Raw genomic sequence first — 13,225 nt, forward strand, 5'->3', positions numbered from 1 at the left:
TTTTTAGTTAATCCAACTCCTGAAGAACAAGCCGTGGCTCTGTTCTTTGCATTTAGAAAAAATAAAGTGACTTTTCTTTCTCTCCGTCTCTCTGTTGTACAGCAACCCAGACAAGCGCGGTTTCCAGGGCTGCTGTCTGTCAAGTGTTTACTTCATCTCATTCGTCTCCAAGAAACCCTCTAATCTCTTTTGTCTATTCTCGCCCTCACATCCCTCTTTGGAGCGTGGAAGAGCATGCAGGGGAGGGGTCGAGATGAAGAGCAAAGGGATCCCTCCTGCCCTCTTTTCAAGAAAATGTGTAGAACCGAGGCCCGGCTAATCTACTTCACCTGACACTCTTAACCACCGCCTGACTTGAACTTAAGATGTACTCATTAGTTTACTGTGTTTGGGGGAGTGTATGTGACATTAAAGCTGCAGTGATTTTTAACTATGTTGAACCATGTCCACGGAAGACAGACAGACAGACAGGTCAGATAGACACGTCGAGTTCACATAACTCAATGTTATGTGATGGTAACCACCCTAAGACCAGTATTGTCCAACAATTCAACAGGTTTCCCGTCCTTCAAAAGAATGACAAGTGAGCTAAGAATGACTTATTGTCATGGAATCACTATTTTCCGATTGGAAACTTTTAGTCTGAATGTAACACACACAGTATCCAAAATACAGCTTGTTACTGTTCACAAATGATTTGAGGCATGCACTTTATGATGCAATAATAGCCAATTCTGATTTTATTATAGCAATTAAGGCGGATGGCTTTCGCATAATAAATCCTGTTTTCGCACGTAATGGGAGTTGCTTTTTAAATTCCTTATTGTTCAGAGAGACACATTTGTTAGCATAAACGATACGTCTGTTCGAACATAATGCTGTTTTTATTCTTTTGATTATACTATACCAAAAATATTATCAGGCAGTCCTTTAAAAACTGTCCATTGAACTTTCTGTGCAACCACACAACGACAAGTTGAATATACTCCTTCAACTTATGTACTGTAGGAATATTTTCCTCCCACTTGCTGACACTGCTCCTGGCTCCCAAAGCTCATTCTTGGTAATTACAGCTGTTAATCAAAACCTACTTTCTCTTCCTTCATCTATTTACGTTAGATTGAACTGATACAGCAGTTTTCTGTTAACGAGTGCAGCTTTTACATTGTGGCTGGCTGATGAGAAAGCTGAATAATGTTATGACGCATTAAAGTTCATACATTGTCTGATTGAAATGAAAGTCACACATGCACTGTAGTATTGCTTCTTGGACCAGAATTGCCGCATTGTGTCAATAATAGACACACTTGCGCATATTTTGGTGATGTGAGTGGCGGACATGCCTTGTAATAAATGTGACACAAACAACAGATGTGCTGCTGACTCCAGTTTATCTTGTTGTTGTTGCAGCAGCAGAAGGACAATACTTACTGAGTTGGGTGGACGGAGTTGTCCATGCATACAGACATGTGGCTGTATGGAGGAAATATGAAAAGACTTCTTGCCATCTATTGTGTGATTTTTTACTTTGTTTATATGTGTAGACTGGGGCACCTTATGTCATCACCATTGGGGCAGAGTGTCACATGGTACCCAGAGTTCGCGTCGAGGGCTAAATTCCAGAGCAGTGTCATCCCTGGGTTTAGATGGATCGTCTCTGCAGCAGCAGCAGCAGCTGGCACTGGGCCTCCTCGTCTTCCCTTTTGTATTCCTCTCGCCTCTCTGTGGTTGAAGACTGATGGAGAGAAAAGGAACGGAGGGGATTCAAGCAGAAGCCCAGAGACACTAGCAGGGTTGGCAGGAAGACGAAAGGGAAGAGAGAAGTGGTCGGTTTATGCTTTCTGTGTAGCTAAAAATGAAGGAGCGCCATATATATGTAGACCTGCCATCTGTTTACTTTGGCAGTCTGCTTTTTGCATCATGATGATTAAGAGCCTGAAAACTTGAGTGACTCACTAAGTACCGCCGTGAGGAAATCCAGCTCAATCTCCCACAACTGACTGTCTGTTTTTCCTGACCGCCTTTAACTACTGGTGATTTGACTGCCATGCTATCCATTCTCACAGGGCACATGTGCAGTTTACAATGATAATAATGGCATATTTACCACTCAAAATGTATACTCATTTTTGAAAGTCAAACCAAAGCGGATGACTGTCAATTCCCCTGTCTAATATGTTGAACTGTTGCTAGATTCAGCTATAGCAGAGGTGTCCAAAGTCCGGCCATTCACGGCCCGCGGCCAGATTTCATACGGCCCGCAGCTTCGATCTTATAATGTATTATTTATGGCCCGCCAGCTCTGTCAGAATAAATAAATCCAAAAACGTTAAAGATGTAATTCCTTCTTTCACCACAAGGTGGCCGCACCATTCTAATGTCATCTGGCTCTGTATCTGTGCCACGAACCCTTCTCCACGGCAAAAAAAGAGAAAAGTTGGTGGTGAGGGCCGCCGCTTTCAGGAGCGGTGGGAATTAGGGAGTCCCACAAACATCGGAAAATCAAACGCCCCGTGTATGGGTTCATAATATTATCCGTAGTCGCACACAGCTCTGACTTCAGGACGAGTGTCTAGATGAAGCCGCTACAAGCAGTTATTCAGGAGGACCAGCAGTGACTGTTTGGCTGGCCTTGCTGAGTGCTGTTCCCATGTAGCCAGTGTTTTATTTGACTTTGAAATGAATCACAGAGCACTCCAAAACAGTGCACTAACATCTGTAGTGCACTCTGTCGCTGATGAGTGCTGTATCAAATGGAACACTTACGTTTACCAATTGGCAGAAGTAACTGACGCTAATCTGTTCGCGGCACCCGCGAAATTAAGCCGGATGTGACGTCCGCAAATCTGCTCGCGTTACCCACGAAACTAAAACTGACAAAATGAACGCACTTCTTGCCCTATTTTTGTTCCTTGTTTACTTCTTTCTCCAACCCATGTGGAAACTGCAACACCTCCACAATTGCGGCAAGAGGATATAAATAAATTAATGAAAAGCTGGCGGAAAAAGGGCTCCTGCTCTTCCGATACGTAGCCAAGATGGCGCCCATATAGTGCGAGTAGTCTCCATCGCTTTACACTGAATCTTTTGACCGTTCGCAGTGCGCCATCCGGGTACTTTCAGTGCACTGAATTCTGCTAGTTCTGTCAGTGTGGCGCTCCGCGACATTTTAAAAACGAAGATGTTATCTAGTTATCTAACCTAACAGCGCGGCTCAAACATGGAGAATGAACCAGTAGCTAGTGAGCTAACGACAACGATTAGCCTAGCTGATAAGTTATTGTACACGCAACGCGCTATGCAGTGACACGAGAGGTTCCAGGGCTGCACCAGAACTTCCTGGACCTTCAGTCTGCCGCACTTCGCTCCACTCAACTGTTTTGTTCAATACTCAAACATCTCTGCGATTTATTGAGTGGCGTAGTAATCGCGCAACACGACGAATCGATAATGAAATTTGGTGCCAACTTTTTTAATTATCGATTTTATCGATTCGTTGTTGCAGCCCTAATGTAAACTAGGAGTTTTTTTTTCTGAAGTTCTTTTCATTTTTTATTCTTCTTTATTGAATATAACTATAAAAGTTATGAGTAAATTGTTTTCTATCACGCTGCATTAATACACTTTGGCACATTCCTGTTTTTATGAGTTAAAATGTTTTCTTTTACACTGCATTAATATGCTTTAGTACATTTCTGTTTTTATGACAGGTCCAAATCTGGTCATAGTAAATGGATCCTACATTATACAAAAGACAGGTTTAAATATGGTCATGGCAAGATGCATCCTGCTGCAAAGACAATATTGAACCCGTGACCGAGGTCAGAGCATGTTAAACCACAGACACCCATTACTCACACTAATGAAAGGTCTGACACCTGTACATTCATCATGACCCCATCAAACAGCATCGGCATGTTTCATCTGCCAACTCTGCTTACAAGGCGCCAGGTACTCCTACTTATGTCTCAAGGACATGTACATCTAACTGACACCTCTTCAGCCTCCCTTTTTGGAATTTTTTTGAAGCTGTATCTACAAACACACATTGAGCGTGTGACCAAGGTCAGAGCTTATAAGTAAATCACTGTTTACTGTCACTGCCACTGCCGATCCTCCCCCACACTTGTCCATATATACTAAGATAACTGCACACTTCTTCAGTTCCTTCTCGGACTCTGTCCCTGAGATAGAACCACTCTATTTGAGCAATCAAATAGAGACTTTCTTAAGCTGTGAGTAAACTGAGTCTTTTAATACTGTGGGGTTAACCCCCAAGGAATAAGAGATTTGGGGCACGGTGTTATAACCTTATAACCTTTTAAACATATACTACTTTTTGACTGTATTTTCGATCTTGCGGGGCTGACCTCCAAAGAAAGAAAGTTGCAGTTAAAGTATTGTATGTATAATAACTCTTGTTGAAAAAAAAAACTTATATACTCTGGAATAACAGTCCAGTTATCTACTCAATGGGGACTCACGTTTGATGGAAGCAGATAACTTTCAGGTTGTCGAGATACAGAGGTAATTACTGGGCCAGGGCCATTGACGAGGGAACGTAATCTAGCAGGAGTCTCGCCCCGTTCCCAGATCCAAACAAATTTATGTAATCGTTTAGGTTGCACTGTGTGTAAAACGGTTCATAGTCCCTTCCTTTTAGAGGAAACAGTTTGGTGAATTACGTGGCTCAATAGTGCAGGTAGGCCACGAGGAAAGCCAGACAAAAGAGGTTTTTAACATCCGTCATTGTCTCTATAAATTATAAATTGTAATTGTAATTAGTTTTTGAGAAGTTGATACATAATGCATACATTATGTATACATTAAAAGGAGAGGATATGGGATAATTGAAAAGGCTAAGAGGTAGACGATGATTTAAGGTAGATAAAGAAAAAGAAGAAAGTGGAAAAATGGAGCAGGTACATGAAAGCAGTGGGAAAAAGGTGATTGTTTTGGTGATAGGCCTCTTTGCTGCTATATTTTTATTCAGCTGTCGGAGAAGAAATATTGTAAGTGCTCCTATAGTGCACCCATTTTTTCCAGTGATTGGACAAATGCGATACTATCTAATTCAGATACAGAGCACGACTCATAAATCCAGAAAAGAAAGGTGAATGAACAACTGAAGAGGGAAAGCCATGTTCTTTTACTTCAAAGTAATGACTCGGTGGTCAAGTATATATCTCTGCTGTCAGTTTTAAGACAGTAAGGAAGTGCTCAGAGAGAGGAGGGGAGGATGAAAATGAATCAAAGGACAAATACTAAGGGGAGGGCCAGGATATGAGGGAGTTACATTTAGAGTGAGATAGAAGGATGGATCAGTATTGTAGAATATGTTTGTAGACTACTTCCATTGGTGGCGAGAGATGGCAGATCGTTGAATGAAAAGGGAAATGGTGGATGCAAGTTAGTATAATAGGAAGACAAGAATACACAATGTACATCTAATTTAGTAGATCCATGGAATAATGGGGCTAAAATTGTATGTGATTTGTTCTAATCTATCTGCAGGACTTTGCACATCAGCATTGTTTAAATTAATTAATTCAATATATAACTGTTATTCAATGAAAAATTCCCAGAAACAGGATTTTGTTTAGTTGGCCGTAGCTGAACTCGGCTACATGACCTAGTTCTCTTCATTGTGTTTCACTACCAGCTCTGCCACACACACTCCAGGGGGTTGGTGTTGCTTTACAGTGAGAGCACAAAGACTGGCATTACCCAGTTAGCTGGTGAGCTCTGCGTACGACCAGCAGTTGAAGAAGGGTTGCAGAGCCAACTGCTGGTGTCAGAGAAGCCACAACAGCTGTTTAACCACTGGATGTTCAGTGTGCTGCAAGAAACAGGGTGTTTGTTTTGATCCATCCCTGACAATGCATCACTGCTCGATCTCATCTGAAGCCCTGCTGGTCCTGCTGATTCAACCTGCACTGCATCTTCACCGGATTTCTGAGTTTCCTGAATGCATTTTTAAAAATGCAGGTTTGCATTGCGTGAGTAGTTATCCCGCTACTAGCTAGCTAACAACAACTTGGCTTCTTGATAGCTACTTACATGATGAAAAAAACGTTAGATATCTCTTTTCTTTTTTGGTGGCATTTTCTTATCTACAAAGCGCAAAGGGGTCAACAATATCAATGCTGAGACCAAACAAAACACTAATATGAGACTTTATTATTTCCTGGCGTATTTTAGTAGTTTACCGTGTCAGACTACTGTCAGCTCTCATTCTGCATTGACGACTTGCGTAGTGTTTCTGACTCGGCACCTTCTCAATTCTCACTCACAGTCTCGAGGACGCAATGGAAAGTTTCTATACTATAACAGAGGAGTGAGTATGCAAATATTTTGTCCAAACTTTGGTTGTGACTAGTCCCTATAGACTGTATGCAAACCTACACTCTTGCAACATTGATGGTGTTTTAATGAACATCTGTACCTGCAAACATAGTGTGTTCTGTAATGTGCTGTCCTGTGATGAGAACACATCCTACTGATCTAGCATAAAGGTGTGAACTATATTCAGTAAATGGGTCATGGCCTCAGACCAAACATCTCCTCATCAGCATGAGGCATTACTGTGGCCTGAATTGAAGCATAGTAAGTTAATGGCTTTTGTTTTTCAGACCTTTTTGTGTTTGAAAGTGGGTGTCTGTCTCTGTGTGAATTGGCTTCAGGCAGGCTGTTACAAGCTCTAGTCTCCATGCAACAACTTTCCTGGCTGATAACATTGTTGCAAGCGATTTACTATGTATATTTGAGCCATTTGGGGGGAAGTGGAGCGACACAATCTCAAAGGACTATAGTATGTAGCGATCTGGTATGACTACCTAGGTCGTCTATCATGTTTAAACTCAAAGACTTAATCCCGGCCCCGTCACAGATGCACCTCCGTCCCTGTCAAACAAAGAACACAGATGTCAACACGCTACTCCGAAGTGATCGTTTTCCATAGGCTCTTCTAATTCTAGTCATGCTGACAGCACTAAACTAAGAAATTGCACTCAGCAAATGCAGAATTCCAAATTATGCAATATCCTGCTCCCAAAAAAGACAAATGAGAGACCAAATCACACCCTTCCTATGGGATTTATGTTGGTTTCTTGTGTCTGCTTTGCATTTATTTGAAAATCTCTTTGAATGATCAGATTACATCACATGTAAATACTTCATTAGGACTTACAAAGTAGGAGGAACATGAATATTGAAATTGTACAATTAAGCTGCTTTTGACAATTACATTTTATGGACACGATCTTTTACAGTAATTTTCACTTTCCAGAGGACACAGATTGTGAGTTCCCATGGTTACGTCCCAGTTGCAGAGCGAGTCTTTCTGCTTGCAGTTTGTGAAAAAGAAAACTCTTGAATTTGGTGATAAATAACCCACTGTCTTCTTTTCAAAGTGGCCGTCTTTGACTGTGTCTGGCATTTTTTTACCTTGCCGTATTTCGTTTCATTGTTTTTATTGTCTCTCTTTTTACTGTGACGCTTGAGGCTGTTCTTGACTTTCTTTCTGTTTCCGTATGGCGAGTACCTTCAAAGTCAGAGGCATTCGTCAGATACATCGAAGCAGAGACATAAGCTCCATTTTGTTGCTGAAGGTCTTTCTTTGATTTTTTTTCTTTCTACGAGACCAATCTAGAAAGGGTCTTTATTAATGTCTTCTAGGGCATTATAACTAAGCTCAAGGAAGTACAAAGTTGCTAAATCAGGTTGCTATTTCAGCACCACGGACAGCCCAATGGATTTATCAATAGGCAGCACAGTGAGGCTCCTGATCTTTGAGTCATAGTCTAAACAATCCCTTGGCCCTCTCTCTATGAGATGGAGAGAGGGGGGGTGGCTGGTTAACGAGGTTACGCAAAAAAACAAGCTGTGGTCTTGCGCTTTTCATGATGTCATGATGTGAGAACGGATCTTGGCGATCTTCAAGAACTCTCTCCCTATAAAACTAATATAATTAATATTGCTACTTCATCGGTGAAGAAGGAAGCTGCTTTTTGTCCGTGGGACAAAAAAGCACTAAACCTCCTTTGGACCAGGTCACGGTGATTTTTTTAAACTTGCTTTAAAAAAACGAAAAGCCTGATCTACGTCATCTTATCCTCAAAATTGTCCAGCTAACTCAGTAAACCAGGTACGAAAAACAGGACCCTGGTCTGCCAGCATGTCTGCCATCATGCGGTTGAAGCCATGAGAGCTGCTTGCCAAGACAGCTTTTTGACTTCACATGGCCATGTATTAGGGATCGGTTGCTTCTGTCTTGCCCCCTACTTGACCAATCCTGTTTAACAATGAGGTTTGGACCGCTACAGCTCATTTGCATATAACAACACAAAAATACAGAAATAAATACATGAAAAAATACGTGTGGACACATAAGTATAGACATAAATATATGAAGAAATACAGAAATGTAGAAATAGATTTATTTAATGATGTCCTGTTTAGGTATAACTTTTATTTATATATTCCTGTATTTATTTATACATTTATTTAAGCCTTTATTTATTTATTAATTTATTCATTCATGCATTTATTTATGTATTTATTTATACTTAATTCATTTTAAGTCCTCCATAGTAAAGTGTGACCGGCTTTTTTTTTTTTTACCAAAAATATTTTTCTGGTATGTTTTTCGTGATTTTTTGCATTTGACATTTTTTTTCTACCTATAGTGTAAATCTTAACTATTATAAATGTTTCATGCAAATGTTTACAAATAAAAAGCTGCAAAGTAGTTTGAATATAAAGACTGAAGGCCATGATGTAGCAACATATAAATCAGAGTAATTTCACAGCAAAATTAATTAATTCCAATGAATATGCTGTGATTAATGTGTTTCCATGTGTTCTTCGTTAGCTCACAAGGCACAATAGGTCACCATCTATTCATCCCCAGGTTTTAAAAGACAATATGTTGCAAAGACGTTCTTTGCTCTGTGCCACTTTCATCACCCAGATGACTTAAAATAAATACGTATAGTAAGTGTCGTCTCTTAAACCAGCAAAGAAGCAGAAGACCAAGTTTACCAAATACAATATTTACACTATCACTATAATATTCATACTGTGTTTGTGTGTCATCCAGGTTTAATGTTTTGAAGCTGCAGGCTGTCTGTGTGCACTTTTATAAGAAAGGAGAACAGAAGGGGAATTACATGACAACAGCGTTGCACAGCAGCAGCCGTGAAATCATTCGCACACAGTTACGGATCCTAGCTGCAGTGAGAATGAACAGGGAGAGAGGATAGGTGAAGTTCAGACTGACAAAATGTGTCAAAACAAGCTGGCAACGTTTACAGTCTCATTCTATAAATTCATTCATTCAAGAAATACGTTGATGTTGAAAGTGCCCTCTGATTTGTGAAATTGCAGTAAAGCATTGTTATTGCCAAACGCTTCATACAGCCAGGGCAGAGGTATATTAGGCACTTGCAACAACCAAAATGACTCTGTTGTATTGTTTCTGACTTGTGGCAGCTGCAGTTGCAAAATTTGAAGGATAGAGAGAGAGAGAATTATTGAAGCCTATCTGAACCCTCAAAGGAAATAAATGAGATCAACTGCTTGTGACAGATGCTTCTACATTGAAGATGGATGGCAGAGAGGTAAACGAGATGGGAGGGATGAAGCCATTATGGTGTGCGTGGTGGGGGAATGCGTCACACTGAATGCTGGCATCAATCTTTCATCGTCATAAACCCCACTTCAGTTATAGTCGTGACCAGAGGACATGCAGAAGAATAAGGGGACAAGGAAATAATCAGAAACAAATGGGGACTCTAGCAAATAGAGGAATCAATTATGGGAAAAGTAATTCAAATCGGTCTGTACCCTGATAACAGCTGATAATAACTGATGTTCCTGCTGCATAAGTTCTCTGACGCCTTATTTTTAAACTGTGATGATGAGAGGAAACGAGACAGGGGATAGAGGAAAATAAGACCCAGGTTGCCTGAGAACAAGATTTGGCTTATCCACGCGGGTTAATGCTGGCAACAGCGTGCTCAGTGGCAGCAACAGTTAAGGCGAGTGTGTAAAGGAATTAAAGAAGTAATTAAACCTGGAAGATTTATCCAGCCGAACAAACAGGCTGGCTAAAGCAGCTAATTGCATTGTTTGTCACTGAGAATCTTCCGACGAGTAAGAACAGGAAGTTGTCGAAGTTGGTGATTTCTTTCATTCCTTCTCTGTGTTGTTCAGGCGATGTTGATTAGTTTCAGCAACTGTTACTATACAATACATTTGTTAATGTTCTTTAGAGGGAAAATATCTGCCCGTGTCAAACCTCTGGACTGGCCTCATTCTTTGTCCTGTTGGACAACAATGGAGCTCTGAGGCACAAATATATAATATATGTTGCGCATAGGCAACACAGGCGATACTTGTTCGTGGGATCAATTCATGTTGGTTTTGGTCTGGGATTCATTGACATCAACAGGTGGAGGACATTTTCTATATTAAGACATACCTACGCCCCATAGGTGAACAATGTTTTCTTTGAGTCAACAAAGTCCTCTTCATACCTATTTATTATGTTTTCCTGGCCTGCAGACCTGGAGCAGAACCGCCAGTCTCCCCTGGGCAGGTTGTCATCGTCAATAAGGCCGGTAGTCATTTTCTGCATCCTGAAAGCTGAATGCTTGGGGGTACATTGGTTTTGTTCAGTCATTGAGACACCCTCACCTACAGACCAAAGAGAGGAGACGAGACTCAGTAGACTGCCATGCATCACAGACAAGAGCACTCAACAGGAGGCAGCGAGAAAAGATTGACATTGACATTTCCCAGCACCTGTTAGGAGCCACAGGAAAGAGGCCGGCAGAAGAGTGGATGATAATTGCTGGCTGTACAAGTTTGATTGCATCCCACTAACAGGAATATGAGGACAATAAGTATGACTAAAGCAGAAAATGGAGAGAGCGGTGGAAGACAGCGTGGGCGAGATGATTGACAGTTTAAAGTGGCAAGTTCCTATTAAAGTTGGACCGAAATCAATGCAAGAGAAATGCTGCCATTTAGGAGTTAGAGCAGCTTACAAAAAAAGGGGTAGAATACAAAACACAGGAGCCGAGTTCACTCACTGGAAGCAGCTTCCATGGTGTATAAAAGCATTGCCAAGGAGATAAGAGATGTGTCTGGAAACATCGGCTCTGCAGCATGTGCACAGCTCCGCTGACATCAACGCAACATAGAGTGATACTGTTTTCTGTCATGGCAATGAGGCGTGACCACTTTGTGGACGTTATACCTAGATGAGACAAATCATTTCACAGAAGATTTCCTTGACAGATGTGTGGAATCTGAAGGACACTGTTGGTAACAGCAGGGAAATACAGTGGAAAATACCAACAGCTGTTTCCCTAATGGCTTCCATAGTTAACAATTATTTCCTTTTGAGTTGCTTTCCAAAAAATAAAACCAAAGGAGCAGAGGCGCAGAGGCGTAAATCAATTTGACCCTTTAGCTTCAGTGTCAAACAAAAGGAACGCTAACAAGCTGTCATACAGAATCTGCTAAATAAGCAATCTGAGTGTTTCTGTGTTTTTGGGAGAAAAAGTAAACTTGCTGCTCGTTAGGACTCAGAACACAGGTGTTGTAACGTCACAAGCTCCGTTGTTATTTTTTCATGTGTGTTCATGTGCATCTGGCTGATGCTTGTCACTTTTACAGCCAGATGACAACTAGTGACAGCAGTAAAGTTATGAAAAACCACCCCGACAGCCAGACCTGTGGCTCCAGGTGCAATGGTGTGATAGACAGCAATTATAGGGATAGAATATAAAAAGGAAGACATATGTCAACTGGAAGGAAGACCATACCGGTTCTCTGGACTATATGGGTCAAGGTTGGGGGCTCTGCAGTTTGTGTTGCCATAACAACTCTGCATTGCGTGCTGAGAGCCATGGCGATGCCTCAAAAGTACAAGAAAATCATTGTTGGTTCCTTGGTTAGTGACAAGAAAGAGAGGCTCACTGTCTTGTTAATGCAATTTGATCCCCATAGTTTAAGGGGGCAAAATCATTAATGGACACAACTAATCATTGTTCAACTGAGAACAATACACAAAGATATTTATTAAGAAGTCAAATTGCTTTCGTCCTGTCTTACTACTGATTACACAGAGGTTGCATGCTGGTAAAATGCAAGCAAGGCTATTCTGCTGATTATTTTCTCAATTAATTGACAAAGCAGCTCCACTTTTATTCTTCCGAATGTCAAAAAAATTCGCAAAGCCAAAGTGGACTTCATCAAATTATTTGTTCTGTCCGCTCACCGCTCCAAACTATATATAGTTTTTGTATTTCAGATTGACAAAGGACCCAATCAGTCATCAAAATAGTTACTAATTATTTTTCTGCGGATTGACTCATGAGCTCTGAGCTCTTTTGATTTCAACAATAAAGAATGCTTTCCCTGACTTCAAAGTCGAGTGTGATTTCATGATTTTATTAGCCAGTAATATTCATTAACAGTGTCCGTTTATTATTGTGATCTCTTCTCAGCAACAGTCTACTCAAAGGTATCTATAACACATATCCATTTGTCTGATCCTATTCCATCACTGACCTTTTTTTCAGCAGGTGACATTTGGCTATTGAGTCATATTTCCTCCCACACAGCTTTCGTCTTGTGGGACGCATACACACACACACACACACACACACACACACACACACACACACACACACACACACAAATGTGGCAAGTGAAGAGGAAATGAGAACGAAAGAGAGAGGAAGGTGGGGAAGGAGAGGAGGATTAAAGATGTCAATATGGTCAATATGGAGATTCATGGCAGTAAATGATATTCTGTCTCTTCTCTCTCATTCTCTCCCTCTCTCTCTCTCTCTCTCTCCCTCTCCCTCTCTCTCTCTCTCTCTCTCTCTCTCTCTCTCTCTCTCTCTCTCTCTCTCTCTCTCTCTGTCCACAGGTTCACCACAAAACAAGAAGCCAGACTTCGGATGAGAAATCCCTCAAGAAACATACATTCGATCATGAGATAACAAAAATAATAACTTTACTGGGAGCAGTGGTTTGTGCCTTATGGCCCAAGGCACACACATCAAAAGTAGGTGTTATTGCAGCAGAAAGACAACAGTGAGTGTGTGCAGGTGAGCTGAGCAGGTGTTTATCTGGCATCAGATGAAGATGGGCAGACAGCTGCCATAAACCCCTTGCGGTGCCGCAAGGGGTTTTACAGGGGATTACA

Source organism: Clinocottus analis, unplaced genomic scaffold (genome assembly GCF_023055335.1).
Source record: "Clinocottus analis isolate CAN_PGR_092001 unplaced genomic scaffold, fCliAna1.0.p SCAF_6, whole genome shotgun sequence".
Classification (NCBI taxonomy): domain Eukaryota; kingdom Metazoa; phylum Chordata; class Actinopteri; order Perciformes; family Cottidae; genus Clinocottus; species Clinocottus analis.